We start from the raw sequence: 13,162 nt of genomic DNA, 5'->3' as shown, positions 1-13,162 counted from the left end.
CTTACCAAAACATAGTTTATTGTACACTCAAGTGTTCTTGAATTATGTAGCAGAATAACATTTAATTAAGTTCATTTATCTTCATTAACATTAGATTGATAACATGTGTGACCCAATAAACGTCAAGAAAAAACTATACACAAGATTATGAAGGGAGGCGAAAAGTCCCCAAATATGTTTGCCTCAACTAAAAAAATATAATACAATTGCAAATCTTAAGCTTAAATTTTTTTTGCCAATTTCCTGGTTACCGAATAGCTCATCTAATTGATTTTTCCCAATTCATGCAGTCTACCCACAATTTTGCTGAAGCACGGAGACACTACCCATGCCTTGCGAAATTATGCAGACTTTGATCACTTTTTCTATGAATTGTGTAGTCTTCCTGTGTCTTGCCGTATTGTGCAAACTCTTCTCGAACATTCTCCTAAACCGTGCAGTCTGCTTGTGTGTTGTCATATCATGAAGAATCTTCCCAACCAATCTCCTAAACTCTGCAGCCTTCCTTCAATCTGTCATAGGAAACCCCGAATTATTTTCCAGAAACAAGACTTAGTTCAACCCTCAGTTCTATGGCTCGTTAAGTGAGACCCACTTTTCCCATCCATCTATACTTCCCCTCTTCCTTCCCTGAACATGCCTCTGCCCAACCTTTGCATTGCCTCTATGATATGTGAACTTATGTGTTAGTCGGTTTTTTCTTTTAGAAGAAGTTTCCCATGTTTTATATACACATGTCCGTTCCTTGCAAATTTTCCAATCGTTGCATCCTTTCATTGGTTAAGCTGACTTGGAGTAGCTAACTCATCCACCCATTGAACACCCATTTTCCTGAGCTGACCCATCATGCATTCTTGTGGGCACCCATCATGCATTCTTGTGGGCACCCCTTACTGGGTTCACATGCCCAATGGACATCACCTTTCCCGCATGTCGTGCACGTGCCCACTACACATCGCACTTTCCACAAGTTGGGTGAGCACCCACTACACTTTGAAATTTACACAAATTGGGTGGGTGCCCACCACTATGGGTCAACCCACTACTATGACTTGTCACATATTGTACACTTGTAACACGAGCACATGCCCCTAACCTCTATTCGATTAAGTACACCCGCCTGAATCGCCTTTGGTTTTTTGACTCTCTCTGAGTTAGTTGATAGCCGTGGGCACTCACAACCTCGAGGCCCTAACAAGGTGACTTACAATTTATTTTATTTATTTTTATTTCATGTATGTCTTCTATTTTGTAGATTTTATGTAATATTTCCCATTGCTAGCACAGGGATGTTAAACTCTGTTTAGTTTAAGTATTTCTTCATGTCGTGTTTATTTCGAGGAATTTTAATTTTAGGATAATTAAATCCTTAATTATATATATATATTTCACAACGATCCACTTTATTATGCAGGTAATCAGACTTGATTATTCTTGACGAAAAACCTTTTATACAACGTAAAAATCTTGGAACAAAGCTTCCAACTTCCTAGAGTAACCCTTTTAGGATCAAATAATCATTTTAAAATGAAGGAAACGATTTTTCTAAGGTTGAATTAAAACACAAGATATACATTTTTTGATGTCACTCCATAAAATTAATGCTTCAAATATTTCCACTCATAGATTTTACAGTGCATCTAGAATATTAGACCTTTTTTCTTAGAAATTAGATTGAAACTATTATTTCTATTTGGCATTTATAACATACTGAAGCTTGTTTTATTTTAGTGAAATAATAAATTCCTCTTTTTAAAGGGAAAATATATGATAGACTTATTTGAATGTGAAGAAAATGATAAATTTGCACATAAATTTATAAATCTATACATCTCCTTAGCGTTTTCATACTTATGCTTGTATAATGAGAAGTGAACTAAATATTTTTTTCCCCACAGGGGAGATCATGGCTCTTAAGCGTCGAAGAAAATCCGAAGTTACCCCTAAGGTGGAAACCCCACCTCAAGCCACTCTTGAGATTGGAACCTAGGCCGAGGAAGCTATATTACGTTCCTTAGGAGAAATGACAAAAATCTTTAAGGATTGGATCACTCACCAAGGTTAAGGTAAAAAAGATGATCAAAGTCAAGGAAGAGAGTTGGAGCAAAAGAAGGAACAAGATTCAATTCTTTAATTCAATGCTAAGGTTAAATGAACAAACCTTAATATTATGAAAGAAGTCCAAAAATCCAAATTGCCAGAATTCACAGGACAAGATGGGGGTTCCATAGAAGAAGCTTGGGTGATTAGTGTTAAGATGGCACTATGTTTTAAGGCATACTCTTCGAGGGAAAAGGCCAAGATAGTAATGAATCTTCTAAAGGGAGAAGGTTTTTTCTGGTGGTTAAATGAAGAATCTAAGATGCAAGTCACCCCATTGCGAGATAGCTGGGAGATGTTTCAAGAATTCTTGAGAATTAGGTACCTATCAAAGAAATGCAAACACCAATAAATATGGGTTTTCCATGTAGTGTGACAAGTGCTAGATCAATTAAAGAAAATGAAGCTGACTTTTAGGCATGGTCCATGTTGGCTCTTCAAATTGTCATTCACTTTCATTACACTTTCACTATCATGTCCATTATATCACCTCCATTTCACCTTCATTTCACTACCATGTCACTACATTCATCTCACTTTCATCATTATTGGGTCACAGCTATGTTTTTCCAAAATTTATTAATTTTTAGCATCTTTGAGTGAATTTGTGGTTAAAAGTTAGAAAATAATGTGCATATGCTTATACCTAACAAGTGGGATGAAATTGTTGACATGTGTAGGTCAAAAGGAAGCTTCTAGAAGACCTCTATGTGGCATCCTAAGGCCAAATTCGAATTTGAGTGGAGAAGATCATGGGATCATGAGGATATGTGTCACATTTCCTATTTGTGTTGAAACTCTAAGAAGACATGTGTCTTATCATTTCCTATTTTGATTATAACTCTAGAGGTATAGGGAGAGATTCATGGACTCTCATTAATGATATGAATTATCATCTTTTTGTATAAATAGGAGATCTCTCTCCTTCATTTTCGAAGCTTTGTAAACTTTTTTAGCTCAACTTGTTGTACTTCGTAATTTTAAAGAAATTGAATAAGCCTTTGAGGTTCCCAACATGGAAGGAGGTGTGAAGTAGATGTCATAGAGCATATTAGAATGTAAGGTAGAGTAGATTTTATTTTGTAGTTTGGCTTTGATTTCATTTAAGTATGTCATTTTATTGTTTTCAAGTATAATAGTTTAGATTTTCCATTCATGCAAGTTTAATTCATACAAGTGTGTTAAACGGGTTGATTGTAGATTTATCTAGCTATGTAATCCATACTTAGCAAAATAGTCGAAGAAAGTATTTTTCAATTGGCGCTTGGAGCATGAGAGCACACAATATATTAGTTTTCATTTACACGTTTTGTATTTAATTTTGTTGCATTTTCATTTTCAATTTTAGAACAACGAAGTATTAAATCCCTCCAAATGCTATCACAAGGAGGTAGTTCTCCCAAAATTGTATAGCGGAGTGATAAAACACTTCATTTAGCTGTTGTAGTAGATTAGTTGCAATTTCACATTCAGTCTCATGCTTTCATTTAAATTTCATTTTCAGTTTTAGAACAATGAAGTATGGAGTCCCTCAAAATGCTATCATAAGGATGTAGTTCTCCCAAAATTGTATAGCAAAGTGATAAAACACTTCATTTAGCTGTTATCATTTTTGCTTTCATTTCATAGACATTTTTCTATCTTAGATTAATCTAACTATTCAAGTTTTGATTTGTTTTTATCTAATGTTCATTTCATTTTCTCCCTTCTTTAGAAATTAGATTTTAACATTAAAAGTCATTAGATTTAGTTGTCCATTAACATTTAGAGATTTTCATCTAGAAGCATACATTTTCTTTCTTAGATTAATTTCCTTAAGCATAAGAAACAAAACCCCCAAAAACAACATAAACTATAAAACAACGAAGTAAGAAAAAGGTTAACTAAGCACATATAGTGCACCACACTTCATCAGTTTACGATACCCAGATTGATAATTTATGTAGAGCAATTTAGAACACTAAATTGACTAAACACTTTGGCACCATTGCCAGGGAAGTGTAATTGGGAGACCTTATTTCTTACATCTAAAAAAAAATTAGTAGTTTCTTGAGTATTCTCTCCTCCTGCACTTTGTGTGATTTGGAGGATCAGAAAAAGAATTTTTATATTTAAAAAAAAAAAAAAACATCATTTGACTTGATTCAATGAAAAAAACAATAAAAGATCCAACTCCTTTGATAGGTTCAGCTGTCCAAATTGACTAGTTATGGTTTGTAGTGACCCTCAAAACATTGTGTCTTATTTTATAAGATTTTACAAATTAGCTACAGAATGCAGCCTTGTTCCGCAACTAATTGTGTGTTCCATAGCTGCTTCGAAGGTTTAGTAGGTTACAGGCATCAAATGAAGAAAGCAACCACATGAGCATCTCTGGAATCATCTCGACATGGATTCAATCCTAGTCACCCAACCCAGATCGATAAAAAAACTAGCTTAAGACCATAGTCAAGGTCTTGTTTTTAGGGTCTAGAACATTCACTTTGAAGCCTTAGTTGCCTAAAATTGAGAACCATTAATCATTTTTATAAAAATTCACAATTTCATAAAAAAAGAAAAACCAAAGCCGAGTCCACGAGATTTCATGAAGATCAGAATTCAGAACAGAAGGGTTCTATGCATTTCTGTATGAGGATTTCAGTGGAATTTGTGAGGGCTCCTTTTCTGGCTCAAGAATGGAGGTGAGTGAAAATTTGTAGGTCCACGCTAACTCCATTTAGGGGGCCTCTCCATTTTTTTCAAATTGAAAAATGAACTCTACGAGTTATGAATTCATTACCACTCAGATTTCCGCCACCTGCAAAAATAAAATAAAACCTGCAATGAAAACAATTTAAGCTGCGAGCTTCAGCAAAAAAATAAATAAATAAAAATTTGTTAAATTATTGTTTTAAATACCCAAAGTACAAATTTGAATTAAAAACAACCACTGGTTGGTTCATTTGCTATTGTCTGTGCTCTAATTGCATCTAACGAAAGTTCTAAATTGATTTTTTTTTTTACAAAATATGCATTTTCCAGAAAATGCAGAACTGAAAAAAACCATCAAGCTTTAAACGCAAATTCCGGCGAAATGAATACAAATTAGGAAAGAAAACATGGGTTTTTTCGGGAATAGGGTCAATTAGATAACCTAGATATAGTTTGGAGAATTTCACAACGTTTTGGGAGAAATTTTCAGTTCTTTGAAGCCCCATTTGGCATGCCGTGTGAGAAAAAACGAATTTTAAATGTGCAAAACACTATTTGAATGCGACACACTAGAGGAAGGGAAATCCAATTTAAAAACAAATTCATGATGTGGCATTCAATCCATATGGTGTCTAAGAATCCAACTCGGTTCATGTAATCTTTGTTTTAAATTCAATGACTCGTACTTCACTATACTTCTCGAAGCACATGTGTTAAACGATTAGATACATGACATAACCCAATTGAATACAGCTCTTCAGAACCCTATTGTTCATTTATTACACTGAGTTCCTCTCTTATACTTCCGCAACCTTCTTGTGTATACAAACACTCTGATACATTGAGCACACAGTCATTCATTCTATTTTCGATTCTCTGTGTATAGCAGTCACTTTGTTTTCCACACAGTTTACGTATGCAGCCACTCCATTTCATATATTTTCTACACACTCTGTTTTCACGTATTTCATGCATACAGCTTCTCTATTTTCGTATATGTACAGCCATTTTTATTTTATGCTCATAGTCTCTATCATTTCATCCCCATATCCATAGCTATCGTTGCTTCCATATACCAGTTGTTCCACTATCGTATACACAGTCTTCTTTATGCAGTCACTCATTTCTCAAACAATGAAGGGAATTTTGAAGAATAGCAGAGAACAGAGGCTCATGAATGATTGGTTATGTGCACCAGCTACGGTCTTGGACTTTCTTCCTGGTACTTGGCTGCATAAAATTTCTTTTCCAATAACTTAAATCAGAAAGTTGATGTCTTGGTTGTCTTTTATCTATGGAACGCAGCCACATTCTGCAGCTAATTGGCTGTTCCGCAGCTACTTTCACGCTTTTGCAGGTTCCAAGTGTGAAGTGGGAAAAATGACTACATGGGTAGCTTGGAAAACATCAGGGCAGGAATTTTGAGTTGTGTATCATCACTATTTCACTGCATGTTCTTTCTAACATCAGGGAGAAAAATGAAAAACAAAACAAAAGGTTCATGTGTGATATATATATATATTGAATCAATGAAATGAGTAGATTATTTGCTCACTTTTCTGGAAGGTATTGATTAAATTTGGGCTGATGATGAAAAACGGATAGCTAACTTTCTATTCAAGATTTTTAGCTACAGAAACTGTCAAGAATGAAGAAATTGCTCAAAAGATATAATAATTAACTTGAGGCACTAATTATGAAGAAAATATAAATTCTTTTGGTTTTCCTTCATGAACTTGTTTCATTAATACAAATTTTTAGTTTTGTGTGTAAATATCATAACTAGAGAGATTGATCACCTCTCTGTTTTGACAGTCTTACATTCCATTGCAGAAGAAGTATTAGTTTTTTTCAGATTCCAGGAGGAAGGAAAAATGACTACAAGTGAATAGTGTCTCTCTTAAGAGACCAATTTGTTTCATAAGAGGATGATCAGCAACGAAGAAGAAAACATCAATGCATGAGTACAAGCTATTGCAAAATCAGATCCAAGCACTTGAAAAACTTTCAGATCCTATTGTCTCCATTACATCCATACTTCATAATAAACCATTCACCCCATTTCCCTTCATATTTTCCATTTACATTCACATACAATTTCCGTTACTTTTTGTCCACTCCTAACCCACAAATAAAAGCAAGAGGCTCAGTTACATGCTTATTTCACATTTCCATTACTACTTTCCATTTCCATCTTCCATTTTCATTTTCCATTTCCTATCATTTTCAGTCGCAAATAATCCCTGCTTCTATGCAAATTATTGAGTCCATAGTCCTTTGAGTCTAAATTCCTTTCAAGAACACCTTGAGGCTTGCATGCCTTGATGGCAAGTTCTCATGCTGACGAACAATGGGAATACATTAATGTCCATTGTTCATCAGATCTTCTAGGTGACTCGACATAGGAAAAATTTATTCGTATCTAGCAAGATGTGTTTAGGCATCTTGACTCTCATTGTCATCAATGGTAAGAGTTCTCGTGTTGACTAGTGGCATCCATTAATGGCCACTAAGTCAATAATTTCCTGCTTTGTTTGACATCAGAACATCTATTGACATAGTAGGAATTCTGCCAATGAGTTTTGAAGACATGAAGACTATTATTTTTAGCATTTTGGAGCAGATTCAACAAGTTATAGTAGTAGCAATAAAAAGTCATCTTGACTCTTTTATCCATGACTCTTTTTGTCCAACAACTTGAAGAATATTATGATCAGAATTTTGTAGTCACCACACATACAACTCATCCATTTCTAAAGGGTAAGTTAAGGTACGTCATTTTCTAACCTTCTACCATAAATTCCATAAAAGGCTAGAATGATAATTGTTGGAAAAACAATTCTCTTCCTCATTTCATAAAATTGCCAATACCATCAGTTGGGGTGGGGAGGGAAATACATTCATATTCATATCTTGCCATGTTCATATCATATTCAGAAGCCCACATACTTCCAAAATATATTAACTATTACATTATTATTATGAGCATACAACTGCGTTTCAAAAATTGCTTAAAGGATAATTGGATACAAACACAATCATGGTTGTCACACAAGAACCAACCATGATGCAATCCAGTAAAGATATAATTTGCAACAATAATAAAATTATTATTATGCAAAGTTCAAAGATCAAAATAGAATGCAACAACAAAATATGGTTGTAACACAAGAACCAACCATGTTGCAATTTAAGTAAAACACTTTGCAAAAGTATGAGGTTATGAAATGATATCATGCAAAGTTAAGCCAAAGCTTAAGGATCAAAAGAATTAAGGTAATATATATTGCATGAGGACATGCAATAGCTTCAGTTGGGGTGTATGTTGGGTCTTGAAATTGTCATTTACTTACATTACACTTTCACTATCATCTCTATTATATCACCTCCATTTCACCTTCATTTTACTACCATGTCACTACATTCATCTCACTTTCATCATTATTGGGTCACATCTATGATTTTCCAAACTTTATTAGTTTTTGGCACTTTTAAGTCAATTTGTGGTTAAAAATTAGAAAATAATGTGCATATTCTTATACCTAACAAGTGGTATGAGATTTTTGACATGTGTAGGTCAAAAGGAAGCTTATGGAAGACCTTTATGTGGCATCCTAAAGCCAAATTCGAATTTAAGTGGAAAGGATCATGGGATCATGAGGATATGTGTCACATTTCCTATTTGTATTGAAACTCTAAGAAGACATGTGTCTTATCATTTCCTATTTTGATTATAACTCTAGAGGTGTAGGGAGAAATTCATGGACTCTCATTAATGAGATGGCTTCTCATCTTTTTGTATAAATAGGAGATCTCTCTCCTTCATTTTTGAAGCTTTGTAAACTTTGTTAGTTCAAATTGTTGTACTTTGTAATTTTGAAGAATTTGAATAAAGCTTTGAGGTTCCAAACATGGAAGGAGATGTCATGGAGCACATTAGAATGTAAGGTAGAGTAGATTTTATTTTGTAGTTTTGCTTTGATTTTATTCAAGTATGTCATTTTATTGTTTTCAAGTTTAATAGTTTAGATTTTCCATTCATGCAAGTTTAATTCATGCAAGTGTGTTCAACTGGTTGATTGTAGATTTATCTAACTGTGTAATCAATGCTTAGCAAAATAGTCGAAGAAAGTATTTTCCAATTGGTGCTTGGAGCATTAGAGCACACAGTAGATTAGTTTTCATTTACATGTTTTGTATTTAATTTTGTTGCATTTTCATTTTCAATTTTAGAACAATGAAGTATTGAATCCCTCCAAATGCTATTACAAGGAGGTAGTTCTCCCAAAATTGTATAACATAGTGATAAAACACTTCATTTAGCTGTTATAGTAGATTAATTGCAATTTCACTTTCAGTCTTAGTATTTCATTTAAATTTCATTTTCAGTTTTAGAACAATGAAGTATGGAGTCCCTCAAAATGCTATCGCAAGGAGATAGTTCTCCCAAAATTGCATAGCAAAGTGATAAAACACTTCATTTAGGTGTTACCATTTTTTCTTTCATTTCATAGACGTTTTTTCGGCTTAGGTTAATCTAACTATTCAAAGTTTTCATTTGTTTTATTTAATGTTCATTTCCTTCTCTCCCTTCTTTAGAAGTTAGATTTTAACATTAAAAGTCATTAGATTTAGTTGTCCATTAACATTTATAGATTTTCATCTAGAAGAACAACTTTCCTTTCTTAGATTAATTTCCTTAAGGAAAAGAAACAAAACCCCCAAAAACGACATAAATTATAAAACAACGAAGTAAGAAAAGTGTTAACTAAGCACATATAGTGCACCACACTTCATCAGTCTACAATACCTAGATTGATAATTTATGTAGAGGAATTTAGGACACTAAATTGACTAGACATTTTGGCGCATTGCCAAGGAAGTGTAATTAGGAGACCTTATTTCTTACATCTAAAAAAAAATAATAATTTCTCAAGTATGTTCTCCTCCTACACTTTGTGTGATCTGGAGGATCAAAAAAAGAATTTTTATATTAAAAAAAAAAAACATCATTTCATTTGATTCAATGAAAAGAACAATAAAAAATCCAACTGCTTTGATAGGTTCAATTGTCCAAATTGATTGGTTATGGTTTATAGTGACCCTTAAAACTTTGTGCCCTATTTTATAAGATTTTGCAAATTAGCTACGAAACATAGCCCTATTCTGGAGCTAACTGTGTGTTCCATAGCTACTTCGAAGGTTTAGCAGGTTATAGGCGTCAAATGAAGAAATGACCACATGGAAATCTCTGAAATCGTCTCGACATGGAATCTATCCTAGTCACCCAGCCCAGATCGATAGAAAAACTAGCTTAAGACCATAGTCAAAGTCTTGTTTTTAGGGTCTAGAACATTCACTTTGAAGCCTTAGTTGCCTAAAATTGAGAAACATTAATCATTTTTATAAAAATTCTCAATTTCATAAAAAAAGAAAAACCAAAGCAGAGTACACGAGATTTCAGGAAGATCAGAGTTTAGAACTGAAGGGTTCTATGCATTTCTGTATGTGGATTTTAGTGGAATTTGTGAGGGCTCCTTTTCTGGCTCAAGAATAGAGGTGAATGAAAATTTGTAGGTCCACACTGACTCCATTGAGGGGGCCTCACAATTTTTTCAACTTGAAAAATGAACCCTACGAGTTATGAGTTCATTTCCACTCAGATTTCTGCTACTTGCAAAAAAAAAAAAACGTGCAATAAAAACAATCTAAGCTGTGAGCTTCAGCAAAAAAAAATAAAAAAAATTAAATTATTGTTTTAAATATCCAAGGTACAAATTTGAATTAAAAACAACCACTGGCTGGTTCATTTGCTATTGTCTGTGTTGTAATTGCATCTGAAGAAAGTTCTAAATTGATTTTACAGAAGATGCATTTTCTAGAAAACGCAGAACTAAAAAAAAAAAAAAAAAACGTCAAAATTTCAATGCAAATTTTGGCCAAATGAAAACAACTTAGGAAAAAAACATGGGTTTTTTCGGGAACAGGATCAATTAGATAACCTAGAAACAGTTTGGAGAATTTCCCAATGGTTTGGGAGAATTTCTTGGTTCTCTGAAGCCCCATTTGGCATGTCGTGTGATGAAAAATGAATTTTAAATGTACAAAACACTATTTGAACATGGCACGCTTGAGGAAGGGAAATCCAATTTGAAAACAAATTCATGATGTGGAATTCAATCCATATAGCATGTAAGAATCCAACTAGGTTCAAGTAATCTCTGTTTTAAATTCAATGACTCGTACTTCACTGTATTTCTCCAAGCACACCTATTAAATGACTAGATACATGACATAACCCAATTGAATACGACTCTTCAAAACCCTATTGTTCATTTATTACACCGAGTTTCTCTCTTATACTTCTGCAGCCTTCTTGTGTATACAAACACTTTGATACATTGAGCACATAGTCATTCATTATGTTTTCAATTCTCTGTGTATAGCAGTCACCTTGTTTTCCACACAGTTTACATATGCAGCCACTCCATTTCATATATTTTCTGCACACTCTGTTTTCACATAATTCATGCATACAACTTATCTGTTTCTGTATATGTACAACTGTTTTTATTTTATGCTCATAGTGTCTGTCATTTCATCCCCATATCCTTAGCTATCGTTGCTTCCATATACCAGTTGTTCCACTATCGTATACACAGTCTTCTTTATGCAGTCACTCATTTCTCAAACAGTGAAGGGAATTTTGAAGAATAGAAAAGAATAGAGGCTCATGAATGATTGGTTTTGTGCACCAGCTGTGGTCTTAGACTTTCTTCCTAGTACTTGGCTGCATAAAATTTCTTTTCGAAAAACTTAAATCAGAATGTTGATGTCTTGGTTGTCTTTTGGCTATGGAACACAGCCACATTCCATAGCTAATTGGTTGTTCCGTAGCTACTTTCATGCATTTGTAGGTTCCAATTGTCAAGAGGGAAAATTGACTACATGGGTAGCTTGGAAAGCATCAGGGCAGGAATTTTGAGGTGTGTATTATCACTATGTCGCTGCATGTTCTTCCTAACTTCAGGGAGTGAAATGAAAAACAAAACAAAAGGTTTAAAGGTATAATATATATCTATATATATATATATATATATATATATATATATATATATATATATATATATATATATATATTATACCTTTAAACCTTTTGTTATATCTATATATATATATATATATATATATATATATATATATATATATATATATATATATATATATATATATATATATATATATTGAATCAATGAAATGAGTAGATTATTTGATCACTTTTCTAGAAGGTATTGATTAATTTTGGATTGATGATGAAAAATGGATAGCTAGCTTTCTGTTCAAGATTTTTAGCTATAGAAATTGTCAAGAATGAAGAAATTGTTCAAAATATATAACAATTATCCTCATGCACTAATTCCGAAGTAGGTATAAATTCTTTTGGTTTTCCTTCGTGAACTTGTTTCATTAATATGAATTCTTAGTTTTGTGTGTAAATATCGTAACTAGAGAGATTTGTCACCTCTCTCTTTTGATAGTCTTACATTCCATTGCAGAAGAAGTATTAGTTTTTTTTTTTCAGGTTCCAGGAGGAAGGACAAATGACTACAAGTGAATAGTGTCTCTCTTAAGAGACCAATTTGTTTCATAAAATGGTGATCAACAACAAAGAGGAAAACATTAATGCATGAGCACATGCTAATTCAAAATCAAATCTAAGCACTTGCAAAACTGTCAGATACTATTGTCTCCATTACATACATACTTCATAATAAACAATTCACCTCATTTCCCTTCATATTTTCCATTTACGTTCACATACAATTTCCATTACTTTTGGTCCAATCCTAACCCACAAATAAAAGAAAGAGGCTCAGTTACATGCTTATTATGCATTGCCATTACTACTTTCCATTTCCATCTTCCATTTTCATTTTCCCTTTCCTATCATTTTTAGTTGCAAATAAACCCTGCTTCAATGCAAATTATTGATTCCATAGTCCTTTGAGTCTAAATTGCTTGCTAAAACACCTTGAGGCTTGGATGCCTTAATCGCAAGTCCTCATGCCAATGAACAGTGGGAATACATTAATGTCCCTTGTTCATCAGATCTTCTAGGTGACTTGACATCGACGAAATTTATTCGTACCTAGCAAGATGTGTTTGGGCATCTTGACTCTCATTGTCATCAATGGTGAGAGTTCTTGTGTTGACTAGTGGTATCCATTAATAGCCACTAAGTCAATAATTTCCTACATTGTTTGACATCAAAACATCTATTCACATAGTAGGAATTGTGCCAATGAGTTTTGAATACATGAAGACTATTATTTTCAGCATTTTGGAGTAGATTCAACAGGTTTTAGTAGAA

This window comes from Pinus tabuliformis, chromosome 1_2 (genome assembly GCF_031772625.1).
Source record: "Pinus tabuliformis cultivar Carrire ecotype Pingquan chromosome 1_2, CPIR1, whole genome shotgun sequence".
In the NCBI taxonomy this organism is placed as follows: Eukaryota; Viridiplantae; Streptophyta; class Pinopsida; order Pinales; family Pinaceae; genus Pinus; species Pinus tabuliformis.
The sequence above is the reverse complement of the archived record's forward strand: the minus strand, read 5'-3'. Positions refer to the sequence as shown.